This window comes from Rissa tridactyla, chromosome 2 (assembly GCF_028500815.1).
Source record: "Rissa tridactyla isolate bRisTri1 chromosome 2, bRisTri1.patW.cur.20221130, whole genome shotgun sequence".
Taxonomy (NCBI): domain Eukaryota; kingdom Metazoa; phylum Chordata; class Aves; order Charadriiformes; family Laridae; genus Rissa; species Rissa tridactyla.
In genome coordinates this window covers 91,134,066-91,149,839 of record NC_071467.1, presented here as the reverse complement: position 1 = coordinate 91,149,839, position 15,774 = coordinate 91,134,066, and the positions used below count along the sequence as shown (strand labels likewise).

General features: G+C 40.8%; 2 protein-coding genes across 2 annotated transcripts in view; one reads left to right on the top strand and one right to left on the bottom strand.

Moving 5' to 3' along the window:
* The window catches only part of FOXC1 (forkhead box C1), a 36,242-nt gene extending 35,254 nt beyond the window's left edge, over positions 1–988 (top strand). The window contains exons 4-5 of the mRNA XM_054190296.1: positions 714–788; positions 893–988. The gene's annotated coding sequence lies outside the window, so the exon portion shown is untranslated. The remainder of the gene's footprint in view (positions 1–713; positions 789–892) is intronic.
* Positions 1–15,774, bottom strand: part of GMDS (GDP-mannose 4,6-dehydratase) — a 427,577-nt gene that overhangs the window by 21,813 nt on the left and 389,990 nt on the right. The window lies entirely within an intron of this gene.

The following is a 15,774-nucleotide window of genomic DNA, read 5'->3' as shown; positions in this document are numbered from 1 at the left end:
CTGCAAGCACCAGCTATCAGAAAGAAGAAAAAATTATCCACCTTTCTTTTTCTTCAATAGTTATTAATTTTTGTATTCCAGTAGTTCTCTACAGTATGTAAAGAGGTGACTTCACATGTAGGAAGACGGAAGCTCCTGTATTTTATAAGCAGAAATTCCTTTTGACAGGGAATCAAACTGGGATTTAATGGTTGTTCTAAAATGCTTTTAAGGAGCTAGCCTTCATTTATCTGCTTATGTCATTAGTTGTTGATACAATAAAAGTTTGGGTACTCTCTGATGAACCCCAAGCAAATTGAAAGAAATTTATATATTTTTTTTTTCAATCAGGCTATTACCTGATATTACTCACAGCTGGGGAGGGGTCCTGCACTTTTCTCTTAGTACGACATTCAAAATCTCTCATGATAGTTAATTTCAATAACAAGACATACATTTCGGTGTCATGAGATTCTGCACCGGGGTTTACTACTACGCTTTCTCCTTGAAGGTCCTTTTCCCACCCCTGCGGCAATATCTCTCTGCCAAACCAGTCCAATGTCCTCCTCACATTTCAATTGAGGCTAACTGGATCCATCTGCCGCATGACTCAGGGGTTGCTCTGAACCTTAGAGAAAAGTCCATTCCTATGCCAGATCTTAGAGATTTCAGCCCTGCTTTAAGAGAATGCTGTTTTCTGTTAAAATTTTATATAACGGAAGTTTAAATTTTAGCACAGATGTTGGCACAGCAGTGAAGAGCTGAGTAAGACACTCGATGCATCTCTGTGAAGCAGCCTCAAGTCAAAGGTAACAAACATATGGTTGATACTCTGTCTCATAGCTTGCTTGCTCTTATTCCTGATGCTGAAAGGTCAGTCCACGTTTTTACAACTCGCTACGCTTTTATTAAGGCCTGGGACCTGACGGCATGCTTCGGCTATCACAGAGATTGCTGCTGTCCTTGTGCATTATGATGGGGAGTGTTTACAAATGCCTGCGGAGATGGGAAATACTTATGCCAAGTAAGTGTTTAAAATGGGCACTAACGTGAGGAGGAGTTTCTACTTATCATTGCTGACAGCCAAAAAGAAGGCAGCATTTAATAAGTAGGACCTGTGAGTGGGTGAGTGTGTGTGGGGGGAGCAATGCTCAAACAAATTGGAGCATATGATTACTTTTTCACTGGCAACTGAAGAATCGCAGTATCATTTTGACATAGCTTGGCCACTGACATATTTTTAACTGAGGCATAAACACATAATATCATATTACTTCAACTGCTATTATAACATTGCATACGAGTAACTCCTGCTGATTTAACAGTGCTTGGAAAAAATAATATAGCATTTGTCTCCAGGGAATAAAATTCTGGAAGATCCTGGCAATTAGTTGAATGAAGCAACAGAAGCAACAAAAATACTAAAAGTGCTAAATAACTAATGGGAACCAAACTTGAGAAGCTTCCCCTATGCCAAGAACCATAGAGACATAATCTTGATTTTTGGCAGTTCTGCCTTTAACAGAACTCCTAGTGGTTTATATTGCTCTAAGAATTAGTATCTGTTTCCATGAGTTCAGTCTTGTTCTTCCTAAAATGCAGTCTGAAGCAGTAATGAACAAATCGTACATTTTGGGGGGTACTACTGAATAATTTACTAAAAATGTGGAGGCATTTGGTACGTCCGTGGGTGAAGAATTTTCAAGTCACCATCAAGTGCTGAACTATTCCGCTCAGCTCTAGAGATCTTCCATACTCTTCAAAAAGCTGAAGTGCCATGACAAAGCATGACGGACCTCTCCAAATATTTAAGCAACAGAGAACAATGGTGTGAGACAATACTGCAAGACAGTGTTGCATGCAGGGAGTGTTGCTGGCCTTGAAGTCACCTCTCAAAGTGTGGTAACACCCTAGGGTGTCTCCTGCCATTGCATCACTCAAACTTGAGCGTGGTTCTGTGGGTTTCTGTGGCTCTGGTCCACCATGAAGTTTACACTAGAACTAAGGTGAATGTAGCCAAGTATTTCAAATGTCTTGATTCCACTGAGCAAATATTTTCAGATATCATCCTAACTCAAAAGTTTTCCATGTTTGATTCCAAATGAATCTTTTCTATTACAGTGTTTATATTTGGCTACCTGCCGAATCACACCAAAGGGTTTCTATGGAGCTATGCTGGGAAGGAATTTGGCCTATTCTCTTTGAAACATATTGTGCTTGAAAAGATGTGACTTATGATGCCAACTGGCTGTCTTTTATCTTGAGTTGTTTCAGATAAACAGGGCCTGTTTTCTAGTAGGCTGAAGTACATCCATGGGACCACTGCTTCATGGGAAGTGGAAAAGAAATACTTCCCTTTCAACTGCAGTCACCTTACCATGTTGAAAGCCAAACACTCTGAATGGCACTGTAGTCAAAAACAGCAGACACACAAGTTTAAACTGTATGTCCGATTTGAAATAGGTGTGCAGTGGGTCGCTTTGATTAAGAGAGGCATATTTCACCTGCTAGCAACTGAGGATTGCATTCCCCATTCTTCTGCAAATCAACTCTGGCCGCGCCTTATGTTTGCTGAAGTCATTACTGAGAACACCTACTCTGCCAGCGGAATATTGCACGTGAACTGGGAAGTAAACTGCTGCTTCATCGTGGGTGTCCACTGCTAAACACTTGGAAAGGCACAGACCGTGAAGCCCCCATCGCTGTGAATAGCACTGTTATCTGATACAGCAAGACATGACACAACCAGTCATGGACAGGGAATAAACGTTTCATCAAACACCATAAGTACACCTAATAAAAATAAATGCTGGGATGTCTGTTTAAGTGTGATTTTTAAATTAGGCTTTTAAGAATGTGATGAGCTAGCTTTGTTTTGCTGACATGACTTGCTTCCAAAGAGATGCAGATTGACGTTTTTGTCCAAAGTCAAGTGCCTACGGGACTGGTGGATTTTGCTTTGTCACCTTTGTGCAACCAGGTATGTCTGACATTGTGTGCTACAGAACCAGAGCTGAACACTATGACTGTAACATGTCAGGACGCTGTCTTGATTTCAAATACAAAGCTTGTTGGACTTCCAGGTGTTTCAGTTATATTGTAGACTGATCTTACATGATAGGCAATTTCATGAGCTCTAGCGGTTAATCGATGCACCAACTTCCTTCCCTAGAACTGATTCAAAATTGTGTAAAAAGATACTTCATGGTACAGATTGGCTTTTTGAAGTCCTTAGGGTGATTTGAATTGATATAGTTTCTTGTTAGGTTTAAAAAAAAAAACCCAACAAACAACCCACAAACCAATAGGTCTTCCGTTTAGCAGGCTACACGTACATTAATGTGAGTGAAAGAAGAAATACACACTGTACCAGAGTCACATGAGGATACAGTCATGTACAGAGATCTAATCAAAGCAGTAAAATGAAACAAGCATGTTTTAGCATATTTCAGTTTCACTTTTCAGGTTTACTGAACATTAGCTGCATATATAATGAAAATAAATTGCCTGCCTTCAGTCTTCATTAGCTAATGAAGTATGCTATAGTGATACAAAGCTGTCGGAGTGTGTGAAATACATCTACTTTGTAGAATATCAACAAGCCAAAAAGCCACAGCATCGTGACAGGAAAAGCAGGCAATACTTACACACTAAGTCTAAGTACAGTTGATAGAAAATAATTTCCCCTAATAATTATTTTTATGATTCTTCAATTGTAATTTGTAAATAAATAATAAATAAAAGCTTGCAACTTACAGTTGTCTTGTCTATTAGCAATTAACAGATATAGACAGAGGCATTTCTGTTTACAGAGAAAGTGCTTGAAGAAAAGGGGCCTGAATTATTTAATAATCTTTGGCATGAGAAAAAAAAAACCACCATGAATTCTAACATTTATTTGCAAACATGCAGGCAGTCCTGTATGACTATTATGTGTATGATGTCAGCATGCTTTTAAATTGTAAAAGATATGAATGACTTAACATATAAAATAACCCCAAGATGTCATTAGGAAGCTCTGACAGTCATTCCCCCTTTAATTTTCCACATAAAACACCAACAGCCGAAATGGTTCTGGAGCAGACGGCTATGAAAACAGAGTGGCAGTGGGAAAGCCCTCCTTTTGAACTCCTGCGAGATAAAAGATAATTATACTGGCTGCACTGCTGTGGTTTTTTTTAACTGCTCGCTTAGCATACAAATAGTGCAGCCGGAATGAGGTACATCGGTTGTAGAAAATGCGCAGTTCCTGGCCTGTCTGCTTGGATTAAGATGGCTCATTGCGTGTTGGGACCTGCGCGGTCTTGGGGACACGCCTTTGTGCTAATGCCAAGGGTGGCAATATGCTCCATTTCATGTAAATATGATGCAGCCCTTGGGCTCCTGGCAAGCCGCCAGGGCAGCCCACAGCATTCTAATGAAGGTAATACTACTGTGATATCCTACAGAAATCAATCAAAATGCTGCAGCCACTTTAGTGTCATCTGCAGCACGTGGGATCCCCTAACCTAGAATTTTTAAGTATGATTAAGATGTATATATTTATTGTAGCCACACGCACATATGCACAAAAGAGCCGGAGCGGTCTCAATAACTTCTCCTAACTGAAAGCTGAAAAAAATGAAAAGACGAATGCAAGGGCTTGGAACTGGATTTTAAATGTGTTGTGCAACATGTTAGTGGGACCACTTCCACCACTGACAAAAGAGTCCAGTCCTGCAAATCTGTCTCGCTCACTACAGTTTTCTGGTAGTCCCTGTGTGATATTGGCAGGTTAATAATAGCTTTTTGCTTTTTTCTCCAGGCAAAGCCATACGTTTCCCTAATATCACAGTGGGTTGTCATGAAAATTAGCATACTACAAAATGAGGATGGCAAATAACTCCATTTCCAAATGCTATGTTCAGCAGCCAGAGGTATTCGTGGATTTGGCATCATTTGCCAACTCCTTTGCACATGAATAACTCTACTCACATGGTTTAAACAAATGAAACTAGGATAAATGAGATTAATTTGCCAATAGCAAATTACATTCTATTTAAAAATGTGAATAAGCCTGTATCAAATCCACATGTTTTTTATATATTTCCCATATAATTTTCATGCATGGAAACACTACAGCAGTCTAGCCGAGAGTACAGGCTGCAGTGCACTCAAGTAGTTGAAAACGAGAGGAGCATCCTAGAGCAGTGATACCTTTCCAAGTGCCTGGAGACCGCAGACAGGCATGTCGCAGGGACCTGACCCAAGGAGAAAGAGCAACCATGAACCTCTTGCACAGCTTGTGCCACTTTGGAGAGGAAAGAACTCTGTGTTAGAACGGTCTTAGTCAACATGCCCAACTCAGACGGAGGGGAACATAAAGCTGGATTAACCTACTCTTGTACGTCTTGTTACATATCTAGCCATAGCTGGGGATACTGGTTATCCTGTCCAGTGGAAGGCAGAGTGTGCTGTAAACACAACATCAAACCTAAAAAGGTTATTTCTCTTATTGTCTGCTTTGTCCATCATATATTCAAACTGGTCCTCCAAACTCCATTTTGTCCTCAATTACTGCATTCCTCAATTGGCTATGTATGTAAAGTCAGCGTAAGTATGGGAGTTTAGGTCTCACTGATGGACAGTGAAGATTTTTTGATTAAAATAACTTTTTACTTGAGTGCCACAAATACTCTATTAAAAACGTCGTGTTCCCCTCTCTATGATCTTCATATATCCTCCCCTTTAAGAAGTCATGATCTCTCCTTATCTTCCCTTGGCTGTTTTTGTTTCCTTCATTGCACACCCCTTTTCCACTTGCCATATTCCCCTCTAAATCACCTCCATTTATCTACCCCTTTCCCTCATAAGCCTTTCTTCTACCATCTATTCCATTCGTCCTACCGGGACCTTCAGACTTTTGCCATTTCTTCCCTTCCCCATTTCTCTGAAGGGTTTTTTCACTCTCTTTTATCCATTGGGACTTCTCCTCGCACCCTGGTTTTTGTCCCATCACCCTTATATAGCAAAACCGTGTGCTAGCTACTCCATCTCCCAAATGCAAAGCCTTCAAGATGGGGCCTAACGCCAGTGGAGGCAGAGGGAGCACAAAAGCTGCCTTCTCTGCTTGGTTCTTCACCTGGGAAGAGTCACTTGGAGCACAAAATAAGGAAAGGCTCAAGAGGGCCTCCTTACTTGGAGATGACAGTATGGGTTAGACCATCCTTCCTGCAGGTAGTTGCATGGGACCATTCACTGTAGGACCAGTTGCACGACCATCCATGACAAGCTCTGACTACAGAGAAGGGTAACCAAGAACACAACGACTCCCCCTAGTGATGAATCTTTCTACACCTTTCAGGACTGGCATGACCTGGGGACAGATGGTGTCTTCCCTTGATAATGTCAACTAACTTGGAGGCGGGATGGAAACATCCTTCTCTTAAAAGAAGAATAGTCCTGTTTTAAAGGTTATCGCTTATCACCCAGAAAATTACATGCTGGCTATTTCAAAACTTCTTGAAAAGCAATAAAAAAACAAATAGCAGAAAAGTGATGTCATTTCTGACATTGTCAGTGTGGAAGCCTCCAATAGGAATTATTGTAAACCATTTCCCAATCTGTTTTTATACAGGCCTAGGAACTAAAAAGAAAACTTTAGTGTTTAGTGCTTAAACCAAATGTTTAATTTTGAACATCCACATAGAGTCACACTGCAGTGTGGAGGTTGCAGTTAAAAGCCCAGATTCCTTCATCTTCCTGACACTGAATCTACAGTATAACAAAAACATTTTGAAACTAGTGTAGAAATAGTTCTAACTGGAGCATTAACATAATTTACTTCAGTCACGTTCATCGGGATCATTTATATCTTACACATGTGATGTGTAAATATTCACCCTCCCTATACATATACAGTTGGATTTTAAATATTATATATAAAAACACTCCCTTAGAAAGTATGATTCATTAGTTTAACTGTTGGCATTTTAGCTTTTCCAGGATGTTCAATAGCAGTTTATACGTTTAGAAGTATGATGTATATAATCGTTACTGCTTTAAGTAGGGTCTTATCCCATCTGTATGAGAAGACACATTACACGCACGCTAAGCTGAGCACTGAAAACTACTGAAAAAATTCAAAGCTGTGGAAGAACAGCGAGCCAAGATTTGGCTGGCTGTTTTCTGTGCCATTAGGAAGTGGTTTACTACCCGATTTATAATTATGGATAGTAAAATATACATATCAAGACAAAAGAGTGTAAAATGCTACCCGTTACCGTGTACAAGAGCTGATCTTACAACAGGGTGTGCCTTGGCCCAGGAGCAGGACTGTGGTACCTCAGGATCAGAGAGCAAGGTTTGGAGTCAGATCCCATGGTCTGTCCTACCATTGATCTGTGGGCAAGTTGTCCAGTCTTCCTGGGCTTTGGTTCCTCAAAAGGAGTGGCAAACCTTATCAACCTAACCTGTATCTTGAAGTTTCTTACTTAATGAATCTCTGAAAAACACAGAGATCTGCTGACTGGCAAGAATTATCCTATTTTCTTTTGACATGAATGAAAGGCATCCCCACTGAATACACACTGAATATCAGCAAACCTAATGTAAACACATCATAAAGAACATCCTTACACAAACGTGGAAGCAGTTCACATGCATGTGCAGAGAAAATGGAAAAAATTCTTGCCCCCATCCAGAGTAAAGCTTGCGCCATATGTGATCACAAGGACTTGTAGGCTGAAATGTGGCTGGGTATATTCAACATTTGGATCCCACATTGGCTGTTATGAATCTTCTTAATGTTGTCTCTCACAGACAGCCCACCCACACATGCTTTTTGAGACAAAGGAGAGCATACTCCTTTTTTGAGTGACAGATGCAACTGAGAACCTGCTTCCCTGTTTTGTTTGCAGCCAAAGAATATTTCATGGGACCTTTGCTGAAAACAGTTAGGTTAGATAATCGCTAACCTGCTGGGCTTTGAGGCGTGTGCTGTCTCAATGTAAGCAATATACTTGGGAATAGAGCTCTGTACCAAGTGGCTCCTCTAACGACAGAGAATGCCATGTGTTGGCACAGATTCATTCAGTTCAAAATGACGGTATCGGCAGGGTGGTGGGAGCATGCTTGATGATCCCCAGAAATAACACATCACATTTAGCACCATCAGAAGTCTGAATACGTTGAATATGAATTAAATATTCTGCCATTTTACCTGTAAAAATTGAAGACTTTTTGCTAAGTGTGTGTAAACTGTGATTTCTTTCTAAATGTCATAACGTGCAGTGATTTTCACAGGAAACAAAAAAGGATGTCAATGACACACAAGCGACAGTATCGCCACATTTCAAGTTCCCACTTCAAACAGGCTGTTACCGAAGTCCAATGACAACAACCCATTTAATTTCTTTTCTGTAATGATTATTGGAAATTATTTTGGCTGAAATTTCCCAAATTCTTTACCTTGGGGCAGACATTTAACATGGAAAATTTCAGCCAGAGTGGATCAAAATCCAGAAACTTGCTCAGAAAAGAAATAAAAATGATAAGATAGGAAATTCTGTATAGTACAAAGAAGGCAATACCTTTTTGTTGACAACCTTATTTGGCTGGCAAACCCAGACATACTCTGTATGCAAAAACCCTTCTTCGGGTCTGAATTAAGATCAGCAGACCAGACTTGCCTATGATTAAAATCCCTCAGGATGTCTTGGCTATCTACCTTCTCCTAGCAAGTGTATATTTTGGGGCCTGCCTGGCAGTAATCTTGAATATTTAGGTTGCCACACACCAAGCTGGACAGTACGAGACAGGAAATATATAATTGAACATTATGCTTTCTCACGTTAGAAGGGCAGCCCAATTCGTTATTCTGTCTAGCACATTTCCTCGAGCGTTGTCCCAGGTCACTCGGCACCCGCTGAAAGCAATGCCTGACCAGCAATCAGCCGCACGCCTATGCACTAGGAAACCATGAAACTTTGTCCTGGACCTGACAGCCCCCCACAAGCCCTTGGAACGGGCTGCACTCCTTCCTTAGAGGAAGACATCTCTGTCCAGGTTATGCTGGAGAAAGGCTCTTCATCAAGTGAATTGATAACAGGGCTGATCAAAGTCTGGCAGTTGTACCTTATCTGTCGGGGATCATAATTCAGGAATGAAGCTGCCCTTCAGTTTGCTCCTCCCCACCATTAAATTACATTCAATCACCGCACGGAGAATGCAGCCCATGCGCTCGCAGCCAGATGTTATCATTACAGGCCTTTTCTTATAAACTGATGCTGAAACCCGAGTGGTTGATGAGACTAGCTAAGCAGTTGTACCTTTGACCTGATTGCATTAAACTTGCCCTATCAATTTAAGCTTAGTATAAACACCATTTCCCAGAGTCCCTCATGACTTCAGTAGTGAGAAGAAGCTGACTAAGCCTAAACATTTTTTAACAGCAATCTTGTCTTACAACACCAAGGGGATTTGCCATGTATCTGGGGCTTTATAAAACCATATGAACATGCTGAAAGAATTAAAGTCCTTTAAAAAAGCAAAATTGATGGTGACAGTCCTTTTAGAAAACCAGTTTGTAGAATGTCAGCACAAGAGGAGTTGGAAACAGGACTAAAATAGTTTTAAAAAATACAACAGATTTGTGTTTGTTTCACACAGTTGTTCCTGAATACTGACATTTAGAGTTAAACGGCAAAACAAAGGAAAAAATCTCCCAAACTGAATTCACCACCAATTAAAAAGAACTGCCCCCCAGCACTCCACAGCTCCAAGCCCTTTCAGATATATCACTCATCTGAGATCTCCCATAAAACACAGAGCATCTTTACCACACCATTTCAGATTTATTTTTAATAAAGCTTGGTCTATTTCACATTGAGGATAATTCAGTTAATCCTATCAAAAGTTTCTATGTAGCTGCACATAAGCTCCAGCATATGGTATAACATATGGCCACCAAAGCTTGGCTAGGCTGAAGAAAGGGGGACACGCTTATAACTGTAAGCATAAGAATGGAAGTATCATGCTTAAGTCAGCTGTATTGCCTCCCATGGAATGATAAAGTAGTGGTTTGGTACTTGAAACGTTGGTAAAACAATGGGAGGCAAACCAGCAGAATATGGATCTTTATCTCGCCAGGTTGCAAGCACTCTGGCCCTGATGGGGAAAAACACACTTGAAGTTGAGCAGATGAGTATTCCTGCTCATTTGACTGAACCTTTGACCCAGAATTAGAAAACGAGAAAAAAATTAAAGAAATATCCAAGACTGGCACTCGTTTTAAAACAACAGCAGCTTTGTGCTGTTGGTTGGTTATACTAACGTAACAAACCAGTCCATGGAACTGCTGCTAGAAGTGCAAAGAGGAAGCGCGTTAAGCGCATTAATGATTTCATGCTTATGGATATTCATGCAGAACATGACTCAGAGCACTGAAACCTAAAGCACGTAAAAAGGCAACCAAAAATTGCTAACTTGTTTTACTGTTTTGAAATCTAACAAAGAACATGCATGTAAAGAAACAAACAAAAAAACCCCAAACAAACATAAAACCCCAATCCAACCGACAACTACTGCTACTTAAATAATTATGGAGAAGTTTTTTCAAGAACTAGTTTAGCTGAGTTGCTGCCTTGATTACTCTTAGCAGCAGCAGCATCCGACTTCAGGTACATTAAACAAATGCCAGTATTCCACTGCGGGAAGAAAGTGCAGGTAAGGACAAAAAAAATATCTGGTGCATGATTTTACATAATATAGAGGAAGAAAGTAATCTAGAACTTGATGCAGAGTTCTTTTGGGATTCAAATTAAAGCGGGGTCCTTTTATGCAAAAAACTAAAGTACACATTTAAATGACAAAACCTAAAACCAATGTTAAAAGAAGACTTGTACAAATTGCTTGCCTTTCAGAAAGCATCTTTGTTTTTCTCCTTTTGGGATCATTTGAGATAGGACAAAACCAGTGATCTTGACTCTCAATCCAGAGAGGAGAAAAAATAGAAAAAAGTATCAACTCTTTCCTGCAAACTTTCTAAAGTAACATTGATTTATCTAGCCATGCCCTGTTACTACAGAAGATACTTCTATCTCATAGCTTACAGCACAATGTGGAAGCATCTGAGCAGCCTTCACCCTACATTTGCTATTAAGAGTGACGTAGCTGTGCCATGATAGAGCACAATATAGACTAATTTATCCTTCCAATAACTGGAGTAACAGCTAAGCTGGAGAAGATGAGGTACAGCAGAGCAATAATAAAATATATGAAGGGGGATGGCAACAGGTCGCAGAAGGGGAAGTCTTAGGCCGGCATGAAGTTACTGGTGGGGCTTGTCATTATCAGTCTTAAGAGTCACCACAGGCACTTTCAAAAATATTACAAACAAGCTGAAGAAAGTTGGTGATGGCTTAAATTTGAGAAACATCAGGACAGAGGAGGCTCAGGTTAGAAAGAAACACCTGGCTCAGCGTGAAGGCTGCCATCATGGAAAGGAGTTGACAGAGTCAAGAGGAAAAAGCTCGAGACAATTCACTTAGAGGGTAGAAACAAAAGGCTCACTGTATTTTGAAATAACTGGTGTGAAGAAGAACCTGGAGGTACCAGTTCATCACAGGTGACTGTGAATCAGAAGTGTGATGCAACCATGAAGGGAAACAATCTTAGTCTGCACAGTACGAGGCGTTTCCAGCGAAAACAGGGGAGTATTTCTGCTAGCGTATGAGACACTGACTGATGTGTCTTTTATTTCAAATAACGTGTAGCATTTAAATACTACTCTTGGTAGTGTTGTTAAAAGAAAACAAACTGGAATTGGAGCAGACATAGAGAAAACTTGTAGGGATGGTCAAGGGGTGCAGAAACATCTTATAAGAACACAAGGATGAATTTTGTTTGTTTAGTCAACCATACTAAAACTTGGGAGGTGACGTAAATGTGTACTATACAGTCATTTGGGAGATGTTATAGCGTCACCAAAGGAAAGAACTATTTAAGTGAAGGCCAGTGGTATAAGAGTAGATAGATACAAGCTTGCCAAAAATGCCAGCGTAGTGGGAGGTTAGACGATAATTCCTAACTATAAGATCAGGCAGGCTCTGGACTGCTGTACAGTGGGATTAGCTGGGGCTAAACATCCTCGTGACTTTCAATGTGCAATTCACGAAAAGGGTTTTGCGATGTGACACCTGCACCAGAGATGAAATGTAGGTATCTTCCAACTTGCTGTTAAAATCATGGCTATAACATGAGCTTCAGCATCTGGTAATGTTCTTACTCTTCTTAACGATTTAATATCTTAAATTTATATAATACTTTTCAACCCAAAGGATCCCAAAGCAGTTAAAAAAATGCAACTGATGTGCAGTCTCTGAAGAGAGGGCTTCATTCACTGCAGAAATAGAGCTGTAGTGCAGGTGAGAGGCAGCAGCTGTTTAAAGTGCGGTTATACTCAAACTATAAGGAAGTGTTTACATTTTATAATAGGGAAGACCAAAGTGGTCTTTTGGGGGAGAAAGTATTTTCACTGGAAAAATTTAAGTACTCTGTCTTTCCTATTTTCTTCTCCAGGCAGTTCTGCTGTTGATGTCATGGAGGGACCAAGGTGCAGCAATCCTAGTAGAATGGAGGCAAAAATATTTCCCCCGTTCATGCATCTACTACTCATAAAAATAATTTTGCTATGATGTGTACTGTTGCAAACCCATCACTATCCTCTTATTTTAGGGACTTTCCTGCCTTCTTCAGGGGATATTATCTCAGGAGGTTCACTGGGACTTGATAAAATTAATCTCTCTAAATCAAAGAGGGTACGTTTGTGCAGGATCCCCCAGTGAGTGGGACAATTGCAGGCTACCTTCCCTGAAAACCCCCAAAAGTCAGAATGGACATTTGCAGGCCACATACAAAAGCTTGGCCAGCTGTCAAACCCAAAACTTCAAAAACCGAGACAGGCTTATGAGTAGGATGATGCTACGCTCCCTCCACCTTGACTTTGGGATTGTTTTGATTTGTCTGTGTTAATAAAAACTGAGAAAGCTTTTTTTTTTCCAATGAAGGCACGACATATAATCACACTGCGTAAAATACAGATGTGACTTTTAAGACTGTCATGTGGCATCTTTCACCAAACGTGACTGCAAAGAAAAGTGTGAGCTCATAAGAGCAGTAGTTTAAGAGTTAAAACTTAGCATCATCAGATTCGGTTTAGCTTTGGAAAACGGTCAGGACAGCACATTGGTCATCCCATTATCAGATATAAGTGAAAAATAAAGTCAGTTCTCTGTAAAAAGAAATCCCAGTGCAATTGTGATTCTTTCAGCGATAAAACAGAAGTAACATACAGAAACTAAAGAGAGAGGACCGTTGTTACTGGTAACACCTGAAACAACAGGCAAATTACTAGCTATCATAGGCTCAAGGTCTATTGTTCTGGAAGCTGCAAAATGACAGCAAAAACAACAAAAAAGAAAAACCCTGCTTGAAGAGTTTACAGTAAAAGCTCAGCATACTTGAATGTTCAGAACGGTCTGAAATCCAGATAAGGAGAAATCAATGCCATGTCAAACTTGGAAATAACTTTCTCAAAATAAGCCAAATAAGGAAATTTCCCTTTTAATTTTAAGGAATGAAAGTTTCTCTACAGAAAAGCTGAAATAATCATAGATGTGTCTCTTCCATGGCTTTTTTCTTTTTTTCTCCCTTTATTCTGCATTCCGCAGCTCGAAATGGAGAAGTCATCTGCAGGTCACACCGCTGCCTCCGGTGCTACTTAAACAATTTTTAAAAATGTATCTTCACACTGGCGACACGCACAACCCGTGTAGGTTGGATTTCCACGAGCGGTTGTTATCTGAGCCCCCCGCTGCCGCCCCGACCCCCCATCCACTTCCGCCTCCTGGCTCCCGCGCTCCCAAGGCTGGCTGGAATCAGCTGCCGGGCTGTCACAGCACCACCGCTGCGGGGCTTGGGGAAATTTTAGATAAGCTCCCTCACTTCCATCAGGCTCTCCTCCCAATGAACAAACGCACGCCCCTGAGATGCCTCCAGGGCATCGGCTCACCTGAAGTATCTGACACGGGCTTCCTTGTAAGCAGCAGCAGTTGATAGGAGGCCCATAAGGACGGTACTAACCACCGTGTCACTCAGTGGATTACCAAGGAAACTTCTTAGAGGAAAAGTGCTTGCTTGTTTCGGCCTGGTGGTGGGCTCAGCTTTCTCCCGTCCCAGGGCTGCCGGGGCCTCATCCAGCCTCTAGCGAAAGCCACCTGGCAGTGTCCCAGCAGCCCTGGAGGACACGTGCCCACCTGCGCCTCCTTTTTCTCTTCTTCCCAGGACACTGGGTGAAAAGCTGAATCCTACCACCTCATGCGTTGGAAATGTCCCTCTTGGCCCCTGGCCCCTTTTTTTACCAGCCTGGGTGGAACAGAGGAAGACTGGGACCCTGCTCTCCTTCCCCAGCTCCTGGGTGTCTCCCCTGGGGCATTATTTCTCCATAACGCCTTGGCTGCTGCCAGATGAAACCCGCGGTCTGTTTAGAAAGCTCTATCCCTCCTGTATTTTACAGCTGTGACTCAAAATAAAGCAGAGATTTGGCAGCTTTGCCAGGTATGTGTGTTCTGCCACCCTGGTGAAAGTTCACCCCAGCCTAGTGAATACATGTGCCTTTGAAAAAACTGAAATATGGCAGTTTGCACATGCTCAGCAGAGACCTGATAGGGATGGATAGCTTAAATTTCTGGACAGTCCAACCTCCCTCAAACATCTTACATGCTCTGGGTATTGGCTGGACAAAACAAGCAGGTAACCCCTCTTTTGACATACAAAGAAGGGGGCCAAGCGAAGATCCTGCAATGCTTGCGTTACCTAGCTTCTAGGTATTTGACTTTGTACCTTAGTAATGTTCCTTTAACTCATGTGTGGTTTCTATCTTTTTTCTTTCTGTTTTTCTAGTGTATAATACTGTGTGTACACAGACAGATAGACAGACAGGCAGTTTCTGTTTCATAAAGGAGGAGATTCCTGCATGCTCTGCTTGCACTAAAAAGAAACCGTGTTCAAGAATGAACTGGCAGACAAGTCAGTTTGTCGGTTCATAATATAGCTGGATTGCAAAGGGAAGATAGGAAATCAGTGATTTTGCCTAAGGGAGCAATCTTAAGTATAAAAAGAAGAGAAGAGGGAAAAACAGACTAAAAACCTTTAAAAAACCTTCATTGTTTAACTAGAAAAAGAAAAGTAATCCCAAACCATCAATTACTGGAGCATGTGAACATTATTTAGAACACATTTTAAAATTTAAAAAAAGAAATACCTTGGATCTAATTTTAAACAGGTTTTGCACGGTGTGACACCATTGATGTCAGCAGAATAATTTCCAAGTTATAAATTTGTTAACATAAGGTTAGTGCAAGGTTGCAGTACAGTGGATGAGAATCGCTTTGAAAGTACAGTACGAGATGGAAGACTGTATGCTAATGCTGAATAGTCTGCTAGGAGATTATTTGCTTTCTGCCTACACAGCCAAGCTACGTAGGAATTAATGTTGCCGCAGAGACTGTCATCTCCTAAGGCATAAAGCAAAACAGTAATATTCTAACATTAATAATAATTAATATTCCCTCTTATGAATATTGTTCAAATAAAAGGATGTTGTATTTTAATACACATGTTTACCAAGACTGTGTAAAATAAAAGGCTCCTATTTTACTTGTTGTTCTTCTGACAAACATAGACAATCATTAATAAATACCTTTGAGCTGATGAACAAAGATAGGGGGGTTACATCTTTAGAAAGCAATAGCAACC